Genomic DNA, 22,585 nt, shown 5'->3' on the forward strand with positions numbered 1-22,585 from the left:
TAATAAGAGTGCGCATTAGACGAGCAGCCCAGAACAGCAAAGCAGAACGAGTCCACTCTAGTTTGGGAAGGATTTGAAATCCTGTTTATTGAATTATAAAGAACCTTAAAGGATAAAGGATATTGAAGGAGGATTTTAATACTTGGTGGTATTTTGGGGAGCAATTTGGTCACAACAAATCATTTGAAAATATTTTGCTTTTTTTAAAAAAAAAATAAAAGGGAAGCTATTAATGGTTAATAGAGAAATTGCCTGTGATTCTGATTGTTTTAGCAGGTAGGTATCTGGTTGCTAAAAAAGATAAGTTTTTCCCCTGAAATCAGAGATGAGGCTTAATGGTGTTTATTAGACACTGTATGAACTGGAAAGTGAGATAATGATCATTTTGCAGGTGGGGCAGAATCAGGCATGGGCTTTATGGTGCAAGGATATTTTGGGTTAAGTTAATTTTGCAGTCAGATCTGTCCGGAGGTGTATTTTTAGCAGGTCAGTTACATGGGTACCTATGGTCCTAGTGAGATCTAGGGATAGGCAAAGTGGGTCAAGGGAAAGAATGTACTCAAACTGTCTGCTAGAATTTCAGTCAAACTTTTTTGAGGTTTGAGAAAATTAACTGTTCTGTTTCTCTGCTTCCCTAGAGACTGACTGTGGCGGGAAGAGGTGGTAGACGTGTCATGAGAGAGGGTGTTTTCGCCAGGGGTTGACCCAGAGCAGAAATACAGGGAGAGGTAGTGAGAGAGCATATTCTTGTGAGATTTCTGGGTAATTTGATGGCTTTAGGTCTGACCAGTTCTGGAACTAGCCAGAATGGCATTTTTAAAAGAAAATGCAGTTCATTGTCAATACAGTCACTCCACAGCTCAGCTTGTGCTAAGTGACACTCCAGAAAAGGCTAGTGGAGGCTTGCATTGGGTTTAATGTTCTCTATCAGCCTGGGGCTGCGTACCAAGCAATCTCCATGGAATTTTGGGGGGGTCTTTCACTGCTCAGCTCGGACAAGACCCTCAGCATGTCATTTGCTTGTTGCCCTGAATTTGAGATCAAAGGTTGCAGGCAGCAGTGTGTCTAAAACCTGGACCTGCAGACTTGCCTGGAGGGTGTGTGTCTGTATGTGGGAGACCTGCTTCACAGCTGGTCACAGTACCCCAGGGAGAGTCATGAGCCACAAGGCCCCACACACACCCCCGCCACTGGTTCCCGACCTTGGCTTCACCCCCAGGCTCTGACACACACTTTCTGATTCAGTGTGTCCCCTGCTTCTGGTTCCTGACCTTAGCTCAACCAACAGCGCTAATTCCCGACGTCTGACTCTGGCTCTCACTGTGAGGCGGGCAGCCAGCAGTCAAGCCCTGATGGGGGTTAAGTAAAACATCCTGGCTTTAATTCTGACAACTCACAGATCAGATGGGATGCTTGTCCCTGCACCAGAGAAGGCCCAGCCAGATGGGGCAATGCTCGCGTGTGATCCAGCACCCGAACAGGAAGAGAATGTCGGAATGTTTCCCAGAGAGGATCAAGAATAAATCTGGGGGAAGTGAAGCATCTTGTAGGCCCTCTCTCCCAGGGCCCAGCCCTGCTAGTGGTGCAGGGACTAGCAATTACCTTTCCCACTCGAAGCACTACAGCTGTGGGATGTTGTCTGGAGGACTGAGTAGGCCCTGCCACCTGCACTGCTTGATGCCTCTTGTCAACCCAGCGACTGCCAGCGAGAGCTTCAGTGTACAAAGAGACGGTGTGACCCAGGGCTTCTGGTGAGGAGTAAGGTCAAGAAGGATGGAGAACATGAGGTACGGAGAGGGCAAAGCGCCCTCCCTCCTTGACAAAAGTGCTTTTCTTGTCTGTGAAGCCTCAGCTGGGAAGGTGGCTACAGCAAGAGTGGCTCTGAACAGCTCAGTAGCCTCAGCAGACTGACAGCTCCTCTGCTGTCCTGAGGAGTGGATGGGGTCTGCCTAGAATTCCAGGGGGAACAGGTGAGGCTGAGGAGGGGAGAGAAGTGTCCCTCTGGCTGGGGCCTGCTGCTTCGGAGAAGATTGTGCTTCCAGAGAAGACATTAGGGGCAATGCAGAACCTTAGGTGCTTGTCAGAAACCTACTTGGTGTTCCTCAAGGTTACCTCGACTGCAATTAGCATTCTTCTTACGCATTGCATTGCATTCTCCTCCCATTGACACCATGATTAGCCTGCGGATTTCAGTGAAGCTGCTCAGGATAAACAAGAGGAGAATCGAGGCTGGTCCGAAAATGTCAGTCTCCCAGAGGAGGGTGGAAATAGTCATAAGAAATTTCAAATGTTCAAATAAATGTTTCAAATAAATAAATAACCAACCAACCACCTCAATTTATTACAGCGCTAGAAGTCGAATAGCGTGTTTTCCCTGCAGAAGGTGAGGAGCCCAAGTTCTTTTTTTAGGCTACCTCTCAGTATGTTCCTGCCATACCATCATCTTATGTCTCCCTGTCATGCCTACCTCAGGTGTTCTGGAGTAGGTGTTGCATTGCCTCTCCTCTGCTCTGCTCAGTGCAGCCTGGGAACACAAGGAACAATCAGGCTAGGCAGGTCTTGGGTGATTTAACAAAGATGCTTCTCGTCAGAAGATGCCCAAAGACAGAGCTTTGAAGAGTGTGCGTCACTCCTCATGGGTGGTGCGTCCTTGTAGAAACCAGAGAAAATTGTGGAATGATCTTTCTTCGTAGCAAAGTCCAGATGCTTCTCACCCTGGCAGACTGGATTTATTGGTTATGTCTGCAGTAGGATTGAATAAAGAGTTAATGGTTTGTTGGGACAGACTGTTGTGTGGATTTACAGACTCTTAAGCAGCCACATTGCCTGTGATAACTTATGCTGTTCTGCTCTATAAGAGGATTGGGCAGATTAAATGAAATCATGAGACATGCTATGCAAATTACATCCCAAATCAGATTTTCTGACAGCAATGGTGAGTGCGGATTTGAAACAGTAAACTTTTTTTCCTTGCCTTGGCTACAGGGCACCCTCTCCAAATGAATTAGCAAAAGGTCAGCCCTGCAGCTAGCACTAATGCCTTTATATTCTCAGGAACAGTTTTAATAAAAAAAAGTCCCCCTTGGAAGTCAGGATTACACAGAGCATTCCAATATTCCTGTTCCCTGCTGATTGGCTAATATATGTGACATTTACTGAGAGAAAATCTGAAACAGCAGTGAAAATTCTTTGTGTGCCCATTTCCACTCAGCCTTCATGAACAGAACTGCGCCAAACGTTCGTTCTAGCTGGTGTCTAGATCAACAGGACATTTGTGCTTTTACCAGATTAGTGCTTTTGACAATTGTCTGCTCACACAGGTTCTCCTGAAGAGCACAGACAGGAGCTGTAAATCTGTCACATTTCATGAGCATGGTGTCCAAGGCCCGGTCAGAGTTTTGCATTGGGTTACTTTGTCTTTTTAATCTCTGTTGTTCCATAGTTGGGCAACAACCTACAAAGTGATAGATTTGAGAACTCAAGTCCTCAGCAATCCTTGCCACTTTCAGTTTTGTAATCCACCACAAACTGATCTCATTTTCAGGTGCTCTGTATTTGTATGTGCCAATTAACTCGGGACCAGTTGTGACATGGTGTACTTGTTCCGAAGTTTGAATAACGTGGTTACTGTCCAAGAAGCAGTTACTCTTACTGGATTTCCACAGATCTGAGAAATTTATCTGTGATAAGTACCAAAGATTGTGTGCCACAAAGTAAATAAAAAGGAAGGTGGGTTTGTTATTAACTGAAACTTTCCAGACAGCCTGTAAATGTTTAAAGCGACTCTGCAGAGAGGTGTGGTATAACAATGAATCCAGGAGAGAGTAGAAATATGGCACCAATTCTAAGTCTTTGTTTGTCTTGGGTGCTTTTCTATTGTTGTTGTTCCTTTGATTGTTCGGTGTTTATTTTTAAGGGACAATAAATAGAAATCTATTCATGACTTTTTAAAGAAAAAATTACAATAGCAAATGGATTTTAGCAAATAAACATTCTCTTGCAGTGGCAGAGACACCCCCAGGCCCCAACAGAGAAACTGACTATAAACAGCAGTGAAACTGGCTGGTTTGTTTTCTTCCTCCAAGCTGAGAGAAATGGCGATGGTAAAACAGGCTAAAGAGTCCACTAGAGTTCGGAAGCATTTGGTTTTGATCGTCGAACGTGGTTTGTGTGTGACAGAGTGAAGGAAATTAATTCTTAAGGAGTTTATTTTTTATCACGCCTTTGTCCCAGTGGCATTAAATGGGGTGAGCAGGAATGACAGTGACGCAGACAGGGACAGGTGTTCTGTCTATATTTCAACGGCGCCTCACTAGAAGGTGGGAGGAGGAGCAGGTGTGTGGTTGTCAGCTCCGGTCAGCGCTGCTGACGGGCCCCTGTGAGGCGGGTCAGTGGGGCTGGGGAGCTGCGGCTGGCTAGTCCCTGCTCTTCCGGAGGCTCTGAGCTGTGCCCTGGACGTGCTCCTGGGCAGGAGAGGAGGGGTCAGCGAGCTCCCTGCCTCTGCTCTGAGCACCGTCTCTGTGCTGCCATTGGCCAGTTCCGCAGCCAATGGGAGCTGGTGGGGGACAGCATGTGGGAGAGAGCAGCGCAGGTGGTGTACCACAGAGCCTCCCGCCTCCTCGGACGGGACCTGCGGGCCACGCCCAGGTGCTGCACGGTGCCCTGGGACAGGCAGGTGCTAAGCAGCCCTGCCTGAGCCCCAAGGACCAGGAGCCACCAGGTAAACCTGAGCCCCAACCCCTCTCCAGTAGCTTGGAGTCCCCTCAGCCTATTCCCCCCACCCACACCCCAACCCCCAGCCCAGAGCCTGTCCCCCCTCCTGCACCCCAACCCCCAGCCCAGAGCCTGTCCCCCACCCTCCACCCCAACCCCCAGCCCAGAGCCTATTCCCCCCTCCTGCACCCCAACCCCCAGCCCAGAGCCTGTTCCCCCCTCCTGCACCCCAACCCCCAGCCCAGAGCCTGTCCCCTGCCTCCACCCCAACCCCCAGCCCAGAGCCTGTCCCCCACCCTCCACCCCAACCCCCAGCCCAGAGCCTGTCCCCTGCCTCCACCCCAACCCCCAGCCCAGAGCCTGTTCCCCCCTCCTGCACCCCAACCCCCAGCCCGGAGCCTGTCCCCCCACTCCTGTACCCCAACCCCCAGCCCAGAGCCTGTCCCCTGCCTCCACCCCAACCCCCAGCCCAGAGCCTGTCCCCCCTCCTGCACCCCAACCCCCAGCCCAGAGCCTGTTCCCCCCTCCTGCACCCCCAACCCCCAGCCCAGAGCCTGTCCCCCCTCCTGCACCCCAATCCCCAGCGCAGAGCCTGTCCCTCCTCCTGCACCCCAACCCCCAGCCCAGAGCCTGTTCCCACCTCCCTCATCCCAACCCCCAGCCCAGAGCCTGTTCCCTCCTCCTGCACCCCAACCCCCAGCCCAGAGCCTGTTCCCACCTCCCTCATCCCAACCCCCAGCCCAGAGCCTGTTCCCTCCTCCTGCACCCCAACCCCCAGCCCAGAGCCTGTTCCCCCCTCCCACACCCTTTGACCTCCCTCTGGTCCTTGGGCCTCGCTCCAGCCCCTTGTGCTGCACACAGCCCCAAGTCTCCTTCCCCATGAGTGGCGGAAAGCCGGCTGCACCCAGTCAGACAGGCATGTTCCATCCAGCAGGGCGGAGCAGGCCCAGGTGCCATGCAGCTCAGACTGCAGCGGTCCCCAGTAAGTTTCCAGCCTGGTACAAGCTCCCCCCCAAGCGCCCTCTGTGCCTAGCCCCAGGGTAGCTGTGTGTTTCAGGCAGCAGCTGTCCAGGCTGCACACCAGCACCACACAGGACTTCGAGAACCCAGCAGCTACAGAACTCGGAGCCTTCTGGCTCAAAAGCCCAGGGCCCTAAAGCTGCTGCTGAAGCAGAAACTGTCCCAAGCTGCGTGTTCCATTGCCTTCCTGCCGTTCGGAGAAGGGTTGCTTTGTAGAGCAGGACCATTCCCAGGAAAGGCCCAAGGGGCTCGGTGGAATTTATGCAGGTTGGTCGCTTTGTTTTAAAGATACCATTCGCGTTTCCAGCCAAGTCCGTTTAGAACGGCCCCGGTCGGTGACTTTGCCACACAGCCAGACGTTTTGCTGCGCTCCATTTTAGAAGCCTTGTTCTGTTCACATTTGGCCTCCGGTGAAGGCAGAGCAGAGTATGCGCGTGCACACATGACCCTAGGGAGGGAATCTGTCCGGAAACCAACCGGCACAGACAAGTCCTCTGGCTGCAATAAACAGTTGGGTGTAAGACCAAGACGTTGCCTCTAGTACACTGCTGAGGGCCGTGTCATTTGCTACGCAGGAAAACCCACTGCCCGCCACAAGTCTCCTGGTTTTCCTTCCCTTTCTTCTTCCCTATCTGGGTTGCTGAAGCTCAGCTGCAGGGCATTTGCTCTCACGCCCTGGCACAGCAGGAGAGCCTCTGGCAATGGCCTCAAACTTCCCCCGGTGCTACCACCCCAAAGTGACCCTGTGTTGCAGGGCTCCTCATCAGAGACCTTGCTCCCCTGCAGAGCTGTGCACAATGGGACAGCCCTGGGAGGGGGTGAGGTAGTGCCCCTGGGCCTCGGCGGGGAGGCGCTGACTGCATTTACAGCCCCTGCGCGCAGAAGAGGAGAGAGAGGCTGGCCAGAGAAGCGTGCCGGGTTGTGAAAAGCATTTTCCCCATGGGGCCGCCAGCGCCAACCGCGCTCTCCCTGGATTTGTGGGAACACAGAAAACAGCAAGAGTCACTTCCCCAAACATAAATCAATCGCGTGAGAAACCAGCACAGGGCCCGAGACGCTCCTGCATGTTTCCAGTGCAGGGCCGGAGGAAAGGAGGTGAACCTGCCCCTGAGTGAGTCTCTGGGCCCAGACCCACCCCCGCATCCCATGAGCTCCTGAGTCCAGAGAGGCTTTCTTGGGGGGGGTCGCTCATAAACATGCACACATACAACTGGATACCCCGCAGCTCCCAGCCGGTCCACATTAGTGCTGAGTGCATAGTGGGTGTTTTGTTTCGGGGAGCACCCCCCACCCCACCCCAAAAAAAGGTTCAGTTTGAACAATTTTTTAAAAAATTAATTAAATCAAAACCTCAAAAAATCTTTTACATTTGACTGAGATGTTTCATTCCAGGGTTTTTTTGTTTTTTTTTTTTTTACATTTCCATACGGCCACTTTTGGAAGAGGGGCTTGTTCACCCTTTTGTTGGTGGGTTTGGCTTTGGTGAGGTGGGGGCGGGGGTTTGTAAATTGGCCACAACTGAATTCAAAGCACCCTTTTCAAACAAATATGGCAAAGTGAAATATTTTGACTTGAAAATGCATATTTGTGGCCCATACTATTATCTGATGACAAAAAAATCTCCCAGCTCTTGTTCTAACACCAGCTGGAGCATTACCTCTGGCACACGTCCCACCTCCCCATGAGAACAACTCCAGGTGTTCTCAAAATAGAGCCCCAGAGTGAGTTATTTGGGGCTGGCTTGGGGCTAGCACCATTTGCAAACAAGGGTGATGGGAAGGTTGGTATCACAGCCACGAAAGTCCTCCATTTTCAGTTTTGCCAACGTTTGCACCAGTGTCCTCCCAATGAAGAAACAAGACCCTCTGAAGAGCTGTAGGCAGAAGAAGCTATTACACTCAGGTTAATTTCACAGGCTGGTACACCAAAGACATGCTGTTCATGGCTCCCATAGACAGCCCACGTGGCTGACAGTGTACTACATTGAAGTGGGACTAGAGAGGAGATTCATGCAGGGGAAGGAGCTGAGCTGAAGAGAATCAGAGAGGGTGCTCACTGCAGAGTGCGGGGGAAGAGAAGATGCTTTCATCTGTCTTTTTATGTGCTGAGATCCAGAATTAAATGCCACTTAATGGTTCATGTGATGCTAAGGGCCATTTTTGGCTCCTGCGCCGTGTGTTTCTCCTTAAACATTTCCAGTTCGGATCAATTTGTTTTCTATTCCTGTAGGCTGCTGTGGCTCTACAGCTTGTTGATCAAAGCAAAACGTGTTGGCTGACACTGCAGTAATGCAAAGAAAGGGGTGACCGCTCAGTGACCTCCCTGGAAAATGACACCGCTCCAGGTTGATGGGCGGTTAATGTTTTTGGAAGACACTGGCCGTCTGCAAGACCTACTTCCATAATTTCATCTTCAGTGATTAAAATCATCTGGACAGGTTGTGTTCACTTTAGGTTTTTCCTCAGCCTTTTTGATGCATATATTTCAATGACCCTGTCCCGCCAAACCCCAAGTGTAATTATTTTCATTGAAGAAATAGTGAGGAAAGGTGATATTTTTCCTCAGGTCTTAAACACCAGCCCCCAGGAGCCTGAAAAGGGAGTTTGGTGGCGGTGGAACGCCACCTCTTTCTGCAGAAAGAGAGGTGAATTAGCATTTCATAGCCCCTCTGCTCTGCTCCTGTCTCGTTTGTCAGCCGCACTGTCTGGCTGGGATTAGGCAGCCTTAGTGGCCACAGCTGAGGGTTTCCAAAGGCAGATGTATGAGCTGGCATCATGTCACCGTATTTATTTGGGTTTGATCCTTTCCTGGAATGTAAATTCAGAGAGAGGAGAAACATATGGGGCCAAATTCTGCCTCCAGATACACTGGCTCCAACTTCAATGGGAACCGCACCCGCAGAGCTGCTGGATCTGGCACGTGGTGATTCAGCACGGGGAAGTGCAGGGATAGGTAATGAAATGGGTTGGCGATGCAGGGGAAGAGGGGCACATTGGAACTCTGACCCCCTGGACTCCTCTGCATCGCCTTCTCCCCACCAAACGCATTGTTCTCCTGCTCTAGGCAGCCTCCCTCTGCACAAGGCAAGCCCCCTTCCGAGCAGCGTCAGCGACGTAGTGCAAATTGACTCCAGGCGCCGGCGCTGGCGGGGCTGTGGAGCCAGCTCTCTGGGGCAGCTTTCCTTGGGAGGACGGACGGACTCTTCAGCCTTTCCACTGCAGGAGGCACTTGGAGAGGTGTGTGAACTGACCGCAGTCCAAGCCAGAGTGATTCTGAAAGTCAAGGAAATAAAGGGGCCAGGCCAGTTAGCAGCTGTGGGGCAGGGCCCATTAGGATATTCGTGGCAGCACTAAGCCTGCATCTCTCTGAGCAGCCATCTCAGGTGCCAGTAGCCAGAGCGGGAAGAGCTAGCAAGGCCTAAGGTCCTCAGCACAGGCCTGAATTCTGTCATCTCCTCCAGCCTCAGCTCCTTCTGCCTCAGGTCATGTGCACACCTGTAAAACAGGGGTAGCACCGCCAGCTCCCTAGGGATGTGTTGAGAATGGTCAAGTGCTGTGCTGGTGTAGCTGCCCACAGGTGGACTTGAACCTGGGACCCCTGGAGCTCAGTGCAGGAGCCTCTGCAGTAGTAAAAGCTAAGGCTGGAGAGGAGACTCATTCTTTCCCTGTGTAAGGGGTCCAGGGGCCAGGACATGGGACACTCTGCCAGGGCTGAGGCTGATGGGGTATGTTGTGACTTCTGGCTGCCAGCCAGCCATTCTTTTCACTGGGTTCTAGTGACACCCCCACCCCCACATTCCTGTTGTTTCCAGATTATGGTGTTGTCCTATTCGCTTTGCACTTTGAGAGGGAAACCTTTCCCGACAAGCTCCCTAGGTTGCAAAACACACATTGCCTCTCTGTGGTGACCTTTGCTGGGCCGAGCGGCGCTGAGGCCCTGCCATGCTTTGACCCCAGTATCTATGCCACAAAAACGAGCATTTCTGTAGCATTTTAAAGTCTAACAAATGATTTATTAGGTAATGAGCTTTCGAGACCCCCTTCTTCTGTTCCAGTTCAGGTGACTTCGGTGTGCCTGACGTTTGCCGCTGTTGTCAGAAGGCACAGCCCTGCAGCCTGTACACCTTCGGCACCGTGTGCTCATGGTGCTGACGCCGAGTGCGGGGTTCCGGTACCACGCCATGGTGTTTGGTATTTGCGTTGCACGTTCCCTGATGCTTGCACAATGGCCCTGGCCCAACGTTCCAAGTTGTGCTTCTTTGAGAGAGAAGCCCCAGGAAGTTAATGTTGTGAGGAAAAGGGGAAAATACAGCCAAAAATATACCCCAGCTGGGGTCAACAGGCTGATCTAGCTCAGGGTTTTCCTAGCCCTCCCCAGCATAGAATTGAAACTAGGGTGAGAAGTGCAGACAAAAGGCCACTGGCTGAGTAAACCCAGCGGGCCTGCCTGTTGATATACACTACTTGCCCTGCTCCACTATCTGTGCCTTCCTTGCAGAGCATGTGTCCTTGCCCCGCATTGTAACCCATCCTTCAGAACAGAGCATTTTGTACACTCTTGCCAGCTCCGCACTACAATTAAAATACCAATAATGGGATTAACTGTAGCCCTCGTGTAGCTGCTACAGGATAAGAAATCAAGTTACTTGAGAACTTTGTAAGCAAGAGAAATGGTGCTCCCAAGCTGACCCCTTCCAAAAGCCCTTCACCACAATGCACACAGCTCTCTCCTAATGTGATTTGTTTCAGTGGGAGCCCTGGGAAGTGGCAGCTGCAAAGGAGAATTGCTTTAGTGGCAGATAATGCACATGGAAATGACACCTCGGAACTGCATTTGTCCCTGTGAGAGGGACAAATTTGCTCACGCCTTCGGTCAGGTGCTTCCCGAGAACTCGAAATTGTGTCAGTTCTTTTCAGGAAGCTGGAGCCGCGGTCTGGCTAAAACAAGAGCAAAAGAGCCCTGGATATTGTTGGCTTTCTGCAGTTTGCAGGCACTAATCGTACAATAGAGATTAGGCCTTGTGAAGCCTTACCGGGTTCTGAACTCTCCGTTTTCCATCATAAGGAAAATGTAATCAGCCCTAAGAAGCCCTGGCGGCCTGCAGACAGCTGTATGGTAAATAGTTTACAGTACATTCTGTCTGGGGATTCAAAGTTAATTTGGAAAGAGCCAATATGGTTATTCAGAGCTTGTCAAGCACAATTAAAACATACAGACTTCTCAGATCCACAGTGATATCACAGTCACCTGGAGAAATGTTCTCTCAAAGATCTAATTTTCTCTCCACCCTCCTCAGAAAGATCTCCAGGGCTTGATGTGAACTATTTCTTTTTGAAAATGCTTTCCCATTACCGAAAAGCTCAGAAACGAATCTTTCAATGGAGAGAAGGTTTTACACCCATTCCACCTCCGTATGGGCTCTGTCCCCCATGGAAACGTTTTGTACTTTGGACATGCTGGGCCAGATCTTCAGCTGGTGTAAAATCGACAGCGCTCCATTGGAGTCAAGCACTAGGCCAACGTACTCATAGCTTCAAAGCACCAAAGGCCAGAACAGACCAGGAGATTGTCTATAACCCAGGCCATTAAATACCACCCTGCAATGGTTCTCCAAGCCCGATGACTAGAAGAGCTACAGCCCACGGGAAAGAAAACAGTTGTGTGCTACAGGCAGCAAACAGCAGAGGCGGAGGGGCATGGGTGCCTGCGGTGAGTTAGGACTTACCCCAGTGGCACCTTCTGCTGGTCAGCCTGGGAATTAGCTCTCACAGCTCTGGAGCACCCTCTTTTTGGCAGTGTCTTGCCTACAATTACCTGTCTCTCTTCCCTCTGTACCCTTTCAGGCCACTGTAGCAGAAACTCAGCCTGGGGGTAGTCAGGCCAGGGCTACCCTGCCCAGCATTGCTCTGTCCAAGGTACCACTCTCCAGTAGGCAGCTCTGTCCATCTCCCTCCAAAGCTGAAGGGAGATTGAGCAGCTGCATGCCAGCTGCCTTTTTATACAGCCCAGCTGGGCTGTGGCTGGCTGCCTCAGACCTCCCCCTCATTGGCTGTTGCCATAGCTTTCTCCCAGGGCTGTTTAGCCCCTCATTCCTCAGGAGGTGGTAACCAGCCACTTATGGTGCCCAAAGTACCTGCCCTGAATAGTGTGATCAGTGTGACCCTGCATATGTGAGCAAGAAAGAGTCAGGTATCTAAAGCAGAGGATGCGCAGTACTGAAGCACCTTTACACCCCAGGCTGTATCCTCCCTGCTTCAAAGGGCAGCAAAGACAAACAAAAATACATTTTTGCATCAGGCAAAAATTCCTTCCTGACCCCTTCCGACAAGTGGCTGAAGATCTGAAGCATGAGATTAGATTATGGTAATTATCATAACAGATGGATAACTTAGTTTAGACTCCTAACCCTATACTTAAGTGAAAGTGGCCAGAAAAAACTTAATTCTTGCCCTCAATGGTTCAAAGCTTCTTTGCATCATCATGCCACTCAAGGAGTTCTGGTTTATGGGGACCACTGTTCTTCATGTAAATTTCACTGTAGGGTGGCAGCAATGCTGGTGACGCTATATTTATTTTACACTTATCATAGGTGCAACACAATGGACTGAACTTCTTTATCTTTGCAGGCCTTGTTCAATCTGCTAAGAAAGAATTAGATTTTCTAGCAGTAATTCTAAAAAATGCCCTCAGGACTCATTGGTACCACTGAGTCCTTTGTTATTCCTCATGCAGGGTCTGAGCCAAACTGAATGAAGTCTTTCTGCTGGCTTCAATGGAATTCAGCTCAGACTTTTGCACTGAAATCCCACACAGCTTTGCACATGTATGTACCTTTGCGCATAGTCATGACAATGGCATTGTGCACAGTTCATGCAGCAGAGCATCGGCATGAGTCTGGGCAGAATTGGAGCCTCACATTGAAAAGCTGCTTCCTGCTGTGACGCGCTCGCCATTAAACATGGGAACATTCTTGGCGGTCCCTAGTTAACTTCGGTTTGTGTTGGGGTTTTTACCTTTTGGTCACATTATTCAACAGTGAGATTGGAATGTTAACTCCTGAGTTCAAAGGCTAAAGGCACATAATTCCTCAGGGCATTTTAGGGTTTGGTCCAGCTGTGCATGGCAGCTCTCCACCTTGGCTTTAAATTATTTCTGGGGTGGCTTAATCCTTCTTTGTACATTGCAAATGTCAGGTTGTTTTTATTCTGCAGGCTTAGTCATCATTCGTAAAGGGAACATAAAGGGTCAGTCATAATAATGTAGGCTTGAATTAAACTTCCAAACTTCGAGCCCCTAAAACTAATGAGATTAGAATGTGCATGCCTCACTACCACATTAAAAGCTCATGTTCTCTGCCTTGAATACTTCAGCACATTTCCACACATTCTGGTGACGTCCTGGGTGAACGTCCAATCCCAGCATAGTAAATTGGACAGTCATGGAAACATCCAAGGGATGTTTATATTAAATCCAGAGGAGAAACACAAGACGGGCCTCAGACCAGAACCCCAGCGTGTCTTAGCTTAACCATTCACAGCTTCTTTTATCTGAAACTGGGCAAACCATGTTCTGCTGTAAAGAATACAAACTAGCTCCACGGTGACTTGTTAGGGGAAGGAGATGCTCTTCAGGGATTCAGTCCTCTCCCGCGCAACAGGCCAGCACAAGTTATGCCCTACTGTGAAGGGGTGGCCATGTTAGTCCATAGCTGCAAAAGAGCAAGCAGTCCTGTGACACCTCAGAGACTAACAAATGTATTAGGTCTTGAGTTTTTGTGGGTAAAACACAATTCCTCAGATGGAAATGGAGAGGAAAACCAGAACCCAGGGTTTCTATAGCAGGGAGGGGTAGTTACCTATCACTATTAGTAGACCAGGTCAGTGTAGCATATGAAGGAGGATATGTCCCGTTCCTGCGAATATGAAAGTTGGAGAAATTGCCCCGGTAGTGCGTGAGCTAGTTCAGATCTCTATTCAGGCCAAAGTTAAAGGTGTCAACTTTGTAAATGATTTCCAATGCAGATGTCTGCCTCTGTAATCTTGGGGTAAAATTCTTTGGTAGAAGAAAGGCTACATTCAAATCCATTACTGAAATCAATCCATGGAAGTTAAAGTGTTCCCCTATAGGCTCATCTGTGTCCAATTCCTGGTGTCAGATTTATGCCCATTAATCCTTTGGCGCAGAGACTGTCTGGTTTATCCAAGGTTCATTGCAGAGGGGAATTGCTGGCACCTAGTGACATGTAACACATTCGTGGATGGGCAGGCGGATGAGCCCCTGATGGTCGGGCTGTTGTCGTTAGGTCCAGTGACGGTGTCTCTAGGATAGGTAAGTGGACGGAGCCGGCGATGGGGTTTGCTGCAGGGACAGGTTCCCAGGTTAGTGTTTCTGTGGTATGATGTGTGGCTGCTGGTGAGAGTTTTTTCGATGGTTGGGTGGCTGTCTGTAGGAGACAACAGGCCTGTCACCCAGGGCCTGTGAGCGTGAGGGATCATGTTCCAGGATAGGTTGTCAATGGTGCGCTGGACGGGGTTTAAGCTGAGTTAAGGCTTAACCGAGGCTCAGGTGGTGCATAGACCTTATGCTGATTCTCTTGCTTAGAAACAATGGAGTAATTGTGTAGTCACCTGGGAAAAACCCAGGATAGTAACCACTCTGCGTTGGCTTAAAAGACTTCTGCGCGTGGAGCACGTCCACACTGGCCCTGAATGTGAAATGCCATCTACACCTGGCTGCGACCAAAGCTTTTTTGCACCAATAATGCCTTTCTATAGTGATTTTATTATGTGCAGGGCGACCCTCTGTCCTGTTTTTCCCAGGGCAGTCCCTTATTTAGCTGTCTCAGAGGCGTCCTGACCCTTTTCAGAAAATGGGCAAATTGTCCCTTATTTTGTGGGGCTCCTGTTCCCTGGCACCTGGTGTCTTGAGGTGGCAGCCCCTGCTGCCAGGGAGCTCCTCCACTGGGAGGCTGCCCTATTCCCTGACACCCCCTGGAGGCAGCTCCCTCTGCCGGTGAGCTCAGCCCTGGGGTCACTGCTTCATTCCCTAGCACCTCCCACTGTGAGGTTGCAGAGCTCCCATCCTCCACATCAGGAGGCTGCGCAGCCCCCATCCCTGGTGCCTCACTTTGGGGCAGCCGCCCCCATCACTGAGGAGCAGCATGGAACAGCAGCCCCCCCATCCCCAGAGGCTGGTGTTCTGTATTTGCCATAGGGGAATGTAAGCACCCTAATCATGTGGCATCCGCAAGTGGTTCACAATTTTATCCCTGCAGTTTTGCTACCAAAGTACAGCCATCTATGGGATGGAGACCATCAAAAACACGAGAGGGGGATGGAAATTTGAGACAGGGATGTTGGGGAAAATGCTTGCTCCTTGATGTCCACACAGAACAACAGGACTTCCGTTACTAACGTTTCTAGTGGATCTCATCTTATCTGCCAGAAATGGCGGCTAGGCTGAGTTGCTCCTGACAAGATTTAATTATTTGTCTCCTTCATTTTTCCAGTTTACACAAGGGGATGAGCACCACCTTCCAAAGCACAGGTACAATTCGTTTTAAAATGTATGTTAATAATCTGTTTACACATGGTCAAACAAAGATACTTCAAGGACCTCCAACTTGACCCTTTAGAAAATCACCTGAGTAACTAGCTGAGTCTTGTCAGGTTAGCACCTTCACCCTTGCCAGATCTAAGGGTAAAGGAGTTTCCAGAGTTGACCTTTCCAATGCTCACACAGTGTCACTGAGAGGAATAAATTTAGGGTTTATAACATCAGATCTCAGGGTGAAACATAAAGCAAGATTTGGTCTTGAGGTTCCACAGGTGGAATTAGTCATCAAAATAATAAAAATTATAATGACTCCGGTTAGTTTTTAAGGTGCTACAGGGGCTTGTTTTGTTTCATTAAACGCAAGACATTCAGTGTCACCTGAAAAATCACTGGAAGTCCACACTCACTCTAACACAAAGGTATGATATGGTTTCTCCTTGAACCCCAGTGATACCAATGAGCCATTGGCAGGGAATCCTTCTACCAATGATGCATTTCCTCACGGCGGACAAGTAGACCCATTAATTTGGTCTTTGTTGCACTGTCCTAGATATGTACCTGCCCTCCAAAATTATCCTGACATCCCATGTGAAAGGTTTCTCCACTCATCACTGTTGAGTGCTTTCTCTGGCCACTGTGCAAGGACTTCATTTTTCTTCATTGCTTTTGGGACTGAAGACAAGTTTCTCACGTTTACAAATGTGGCTGATCATAGATGTGCCAGTCTGACCATTAGGTATCCAAGGCAGTAACTACCCTTGTAGGTTTCTGACCTGGAAGAACTGAGTGCCTTCCCTCTCCACGTCGGGTCCCTTGATGCTGTCTCCAACTGAGCTCCAAATCACTCATCACTTTTGAAAATCTTAGTCACACCTATGGGATTTTCTGATTCTTCCTCAGTCCATGTGTGTGAACAATCCCATTTACACCACTGGTCACTATGACCTCTGTCAAGTTAAGACTTAGCTTTAATGCCCATATAATATTTTTAATTTAATTTAACCTACATTCAAACCATAAGAATCTACAGGTGAGGATTTTTCTCCCTATCAAATACATTAAGTAGATAAGTGTGCTATAAATCTGATATGAAAGATTTCTCTTAAAGGCATTGATAGATCTCAATAAAAAGTTCAGTGTCTCGCTTAGAAACAGTCTAAATGGCTGTTACTTTAACATAATTATTAAAAAGCTCACTCTGATGTACTAGACAAAACAAAGCAGAACAAAGAACAAAACAATAAAGCTGAGAGTCAAGCTGACGATCTGCCTACAGGAAGAAGAAACCTTTTAAATTGCTATCTAGTCATACCTGAGTGCATCGTATTTTTCAGCCGCTAGTTTACATACATTTGCAGCAAGAAAGCTGTGTTTGATGCAGAGAGCCAAGAATTTGTGTCTTATTTCTGTGAGACAAAACAAATGTTATGAAAGTGTTTTCATGCACAGTCTGTAACTTGCCAACTGGTCCAGCAGGAAAGAGACAAAACTACACTACTCCGGCTCTAGGCAGGCGGGCCAACATAACGAAGACAAAGGGGATATTTTTAAGCCAAGTACCTAGAGCTGGATTCACTCTTCAAGAAAATTAAGCGTGTCACTTGCCTTCAAGATCAACACCAGGCATCGGCGATGGCCAGGGCTGCGCGAGTTTCTCTGGCTGTAGACGGGCGACCCACTGAGGCGAGAGTCATGTGGATAAGCAGGACTGGAAAGGTCAAAAGCTAAAGCTGAAGGGCGGAGAAAGTGGTTCTGCTGCTGGAACATAATTCTGGCATAAACAGAACTTGATACTGTTGCTCTTCCGCACTGCTCCCCTTGTCCCATTCCTCCCCTGGTGCTTCTGTGTCTCTGATGCCACCTGCTGTGTTTGGACCAGCTTCCACTCGTACCCATGTGCAAAGAGCCACTGCTTGCTTGCTTCCTTCAAAAGCCCTCTTGGGGCCCACTTCTTTTGCAGAGCCCTTCCAAGATGCCCTTATCTCACACGATGTCCCTGCACTTGTCTCCTTGCCTGAGATACAGTCCAGAGTATCTCACTATCTCTTCAAAACTGGCAACATTTTGGAGCCAGGACAGTTGGGGTGGGATGGCCATTGCACAGCCCCCAAAAGCACTGTGCCTGGGGTGGTCCACCCCAGTCCATCCTATGGACAGGATGACTCTGGTGGCAAAACCAGGAGGTGGGACCTGGACTTTTGTGGGCATTTAACCCTAGGGTGCATCAGACAGAAAACAGCTAATGGTGTGATTTCAAAAAAAGCCATTCAGGATGTCTGCCCTTGGGGCGGCTCCCAGACTGGAGAGGTATTAAGCATAGTCAGAGTAATTTTTAAAGGCTGCCATTCTTCCTCTCCAGCATTCAAAGGACCTGACTCTCCACGAGGAGTGCAGGTGCTAAAGGCACCAATGAGGATGGAGGTAAGAGCTTAGCGTCTGCATGAAACAATTGGCTGTAACTCAGCAAAGCTTCCCAACAAGGCCATCCTTAGACGTGTGTCCAAGAACAAGCCAAACAAGGTGGAAGGAGCAGCCATTCCTGCCATGTTTGGGGCCTTTGTTTTCCCTCAAAATGGCTTTCCTGGGGTGGCCGTGTAAGACGCCTACAGTCTGTATGAGGTGAGCAGTGCTGGGAACACGAGCCACCATGAGCACTTCCAGCCTGTCCCAATGAAATCAGCAAAGGGGCTACAGGCTTTTTGCGAGCCCCATTTTGTTGTGGGTCTTTGCAATACAGCATGTGGTGCAGCAGCTACAGAATAATCGTTTCTCCCTCTGGCTTAAATCTTAAAAGCCCAGCAACAAATGTGGACTTTGCATAAGACCAAACCAAAACATACCTCTAATTGCCACTTTGGCTGAGAGCGAATGGAGTGGGGCTGTACGGACGTATCTCCTCCTGGTTAGAAATGTGGGCTCTGGTGCAAGGTGAAGATCAGCTCCTTGGACGTATCTTTAGAAGACAGAAATGGAAGTTGTGGATGGCTGAAGCAACGAGAAGTCCTGTGGCACCTTATAGACTAACACATTTATTGGAGCGTAAGCTTTCGTGGGCAAAGACCCGCTTTGTCAGATGCATGTGATGGGTGTGGATGGCTGAGCAGCTTCCAGAGCGGAGCAGAGTGACCTTCTATCCCTCCTCCCTCCCCAGCCACACACCGACCCAAGCAAATAAAAAACAATCATTCGGCCCTCTTTTCCAGTGTTGGTGCAATGGCCAAACCCATGACAGCAGATGCAAATTCATTGTCTATGGGCATTCCTGCATGCACATCAGAAAGAGAAACATCGCTGAGCCCACAATTACAAGCCTGAATGTGCATTTTTGGAAACATGCACTTCCTCCTCACAAGTATCAGAGAGGGAGCCAAGTTAGTCTGTATCTTCAAAAACAACCAGAAGTCCTGTGACACCTTATAGAGTAAAAGATTGTGGAGCATAAGCTTTTGTGGGCATCTGACGAAGCAGGTCTTTGCCCACAAAAGCTGATGCTCCAAAATATCTATTAGTCTATAAGGTGCCACAGGACTTCTTGTTGTTCCTCCTCACAGTTCTCCAGCAGTCCCGGATGTGGTTGTGTGCCCCAGCTGTAGGAACAGTGGCGTTTTCCTGTGCTCCTTACGGTTTCTTTGTCAAATGTGTCTGTTCTAGCTCCTCTTTTGGCTAAACCTAAAACTAAGCTAGCCTGGTGTCTTCCAGACAGTCCAGTCTCAAAAAGGCACCCTGAGCCAGCAGAAGAGCAACGCAGAGCAGACACTGCAGGGTCGGGCAGGTTTTATTTTAAAACCCTTTTCTGCCGTGCCTAGAGAGAAGAAGCAATAATACCATTTTGCATTGCCAAAGAGCATGGGACAGCAACCAGAGGGCGATGCGTAGATCAGAAGGAGAGGAGACGAGCCCCCCTTTCCTAAGGGATAGGAGAAGTTCCTGTAACATGTTCCTGTTCTAACATGCGGCCACAGAGTGGAACCACTGCCACAGGGCGACGAGCTGAAATTCACTCACTGGGCAACTTGCAAGGTTTTGCAGGAAGACTGAGCTAAACCAGAAAAATGGGTCACGGGCTGGAGTTGAATGACCACCCCCCAGGGCTTGCCCACTGCTTCAGGGCAGTTAATTGATTGCTTCTTTTCTCCCTCACAGGCAGCAAAAAAGCCTCTGCCCTGCGTACAAGACCCTGAGCTAGTTCATCCTGTGCTGGCTCAAGTTTGGTATCCAGTAAGGTGCCATCTGTTCCGGAAGCCTTGATAAATTGGATGGCTGAGGAGTTCCGACCAAGGGCATTTGTGCCAGTTTTTAATTGACAAATGTCTTTGACCCAAAAATGCAACTTACTGTACAGTGAGCTAGAGCTGAGACCTTACAGCCGACTGCAGAGATGCAATTCTAGCTACGGCAGTTGTGTAGCTGGAATTGATGTATCTGCAGTCGACTGGCGGGTCTGTCTCAGGGAGGGAGGTCGGGGCACTCCTCACGAGAGGAGTGCAGGGGGTCGACAGAGAGATCGATCTCGCGCCTCTTTACGAGACGTGGGAAATGGAACTCGGGCAGATTGCCCCGAATGGGTCGATCTCACAGTAAGTGTAGACATACCCTGAGGCTCCATTCGTTGACACGAGAGATGACCCTGAATCAAAGCCTGGATCTCTGGCAGAGCAAGGCGGCCAAAAGGCCCAGCTCATCTGCTTTCCAACTGGGGTCACCCAGCTTGGCTGAACCTTTGGCCCAAGAGGCGGAGATCCCACTGCCAGGGTGAGGACTGCCTGGGGAAAGGAGCAGAGCCCTTCCCCAAAAGCACCCACGTGCCCAGCCAGAGGCAAGCAGGGGGACCTTCCAGTCTCCTGCAGTGCCGCTGAACAGCTTGCAGGCTGTGTTCCGCCACTGCCTTCTGCAGCTCCTTCTCCATGTTGTCAGGAGGGTTTGATTTGTGTCACCGGGAAGTCGATTGGTTCACCAGCCTCCTGCCTTCACAGGGCGGAGTAACTCCATGTTGGGAAGAAACAAGACAACCCAGAAGGATAAGCAGCTGCAAGGTTAAAGCCTGTCTGCTTCTTCGCTCCTGCTTCAGCCCTTGGAATTCAGCCAGGTTTTGCTGCCGTAGTGATGAGCAGCAGCAATGTCCCTGGGTTACCCACAGAAAATGCAATCACTGGCCTGGGACAGTGCAGCCTGTCACTTGTTGTTGCCATCGTGTCTGATGTCTTCCAGTAAGTGCCCATCAGCGCAACACAGCCACCGCAGCTGCATCCTGGCAGGCAGGAGATCTGGGTCCCGTCCCGCTAAAGCTGGGGCTCATGTGCAAGACGGAGATAGTGGCGTGCGAGCAGCTTTTGTTGGCGTCCATGCAGCCAGCCACGGCCTTGGTCATCGGTAGATGGGCGGCAGCTCATGAACCCATCCAGGAAACAGCCACCCAAGCACCATTCTGCCCATGACAGCCATGCTGCCTGGAGGGCCAGTGTTGCTGGGTGGGAAAAAGGCCACAGCACCAAGGAGACAAGCAAACCACAAAACATGGGACAGTGGGCAGCTGGCACCCTGGTGGAGTTGTAGCTGCGTTTGTCCGGGGTCCTGACTCCTGCTGCCCACTGGCAGGGGAAGGTGAACTGGGGATGGACGAAACATCGCCTTGTGCCTGTTCCCGTTCAGTGACGGATAGAGGAGGCCTGGAAAAAGCCAGTGCTTTTCTTCTTTTTTTTCTTGCTCAGTTGAGACTCATCCACCTGGGAAGACTCGTTGGTGATGGGAAAGTAGGGAAGATGATGGAGCAACTGAGAGAGAGGATGGCAAGCCAAATGGAGCCTAGCCAGGAATCCAGGTGCCATCCACACCCTGCCGTGGAGGACCTCAGGATCATATTTTTGATCCTCTGCAAACCAGAGTACTGTGTGGCCCACTTATTTTGCTGCCTCAGGTAGACGGTGTTGGGTTTGCAGGTGGAGCTTTGAAGAGCACATGCCTGCTCTGTAACCCAGCCAGCTATAAGACAGGGCTGGGGGCTGTCTAGCCATGGGGAGATTGCAGGCAGAGAAGGTCTGCAGGAGGAGGAGGAGGAGGCGGCCTCAGAGCAGCTGAGCTGAGGCAGGACTGTTGGAGCTGAATGTTGGCAGGATATTAATGATTTCTACATTAGCAAGATTTTTATTTCAGCAACGGTGATCGCTCACGCTCTGGGGGGAGCCTCCATGCCCCCAGGAGCTGTTTCTGGTTGGGGAATAGGGTGCATGTCCAAAGACTTGGGCCCCTTCAGAGGAGTGATGGGAAAACAGGAGGTTGGTGGAGACCACAGGGTCTCGCCCCACAGAGGGGCACGAACCAGAAGAGGTGGTTCTGGCTACCATGTGCCCTGATGGCAAGGAGAAGATGGCTTGGTTTGGGATACAATAATAATTACTGTTCATAACAAACCCCAAACGTGGCTAATTATAGGCATTGAACCTGTTTTGAACGCCAAACAGTTTGGAGCGACTAGTCTTTTAATGTTTCGGCATCCAGCCGAGTCGGGAGGCAGAAGCATGAGGCAAAGACCACCACAGCGCCACGTGCTGCCAGTGGGATGCCCTGGCAAACTCACAGAGCAGCTGCTCCTTGAGAGATTCCCCACGTGAGCCTGCAGGCACCAGGGGTTCAGACACAGCTCGGAGAAGTCTCTCTGCACATTTGGGTGTTCCTCTGCCAGCCTTTCTATTTGCTAACCCCAAGCACCTTTCCAGCACCGCAGGGGCTGCAGTAACCAGCATCGCACTGTCACTGGCACAGAATTGGGGTACAGGGCATCTCTCAAGAAAGACCAAGCAATCCCTGAGAGCAGTCTTCCCAGTAAGTCTTCCCAGTCATCTCCCAGCTGACTGCAGACTGCCAACAGCTGGCAGTGTGTTTCTACTGGGGGTGCCCGTCTGCATGTGTGTTGGTGCACATAACAAAATTTATTCTGCTCATAGATGAAAAAAAGTAGCGGGAACATTGCCTGGGACTCGCAAAGGATTCAGCAGAGGTGCCAAGTTATGACTGATTAAAAAGAACAACTAGTCAAAGGGGAAAAAACTTCTCTTGCTGGCCCCGATGGCTTCATGTCCTACATGTTTTATGCCCAGCACAGTCTGTTAAATAATTGAAGCCCTGCATTACTCCCTCCCCCTTATTTAATATCCTGATAAGAAGAATTTAAAATGCACGTCCCTTGAAGGGAGGCTCAGCTCCCTTTTTAAGGAGGCAGGCTCCAAAGGCCTTGCTTGGAATCCTACAGTGCAGGCTGAACGCAGGTTTTCACTGAAGACATGGGGCAGGCTTTGATCTC

General features: G+C 50.0%; 1 long non-coding RNA gene across 1 annotated transcript in view; it reads left to right on the forward strand.

The window, feature by feature from the left end:
* Positions 1 to 22,585, forward strand: part of LOC142019641 (uncharacterized) — a 195,240-nt gene that overhangs the window by 157,113 nt on the left and 15,542 nt on the right. Inside the window, exon 3 of the long non-coding RNA XR_012647142.1 lies at positions 15,242 to 15,279. This is a non-coding gene — a long non-coding RNA (uncharacterized LOC142019641). The remainder of the gene's footprint in view (positions 1 to 15,241; positions 15,280 to 22,585) is intronic.

Source organism: Carettochelys insculpta, chromosome 12 (assembly GCF_033958435.1).
Source record: "Carettochelys insculpta isolate YL-2023 chromosome 12, ASM3395843v1, whole genome shotgun sequence".
In the NCBI taxonomy this organism is placed as follows: domain Eukaryota; kingdom Metazoa; phylum Chordata; order Testudines; family Carettochelyidae; genus Carettochelys; species Carettochelys insculpta.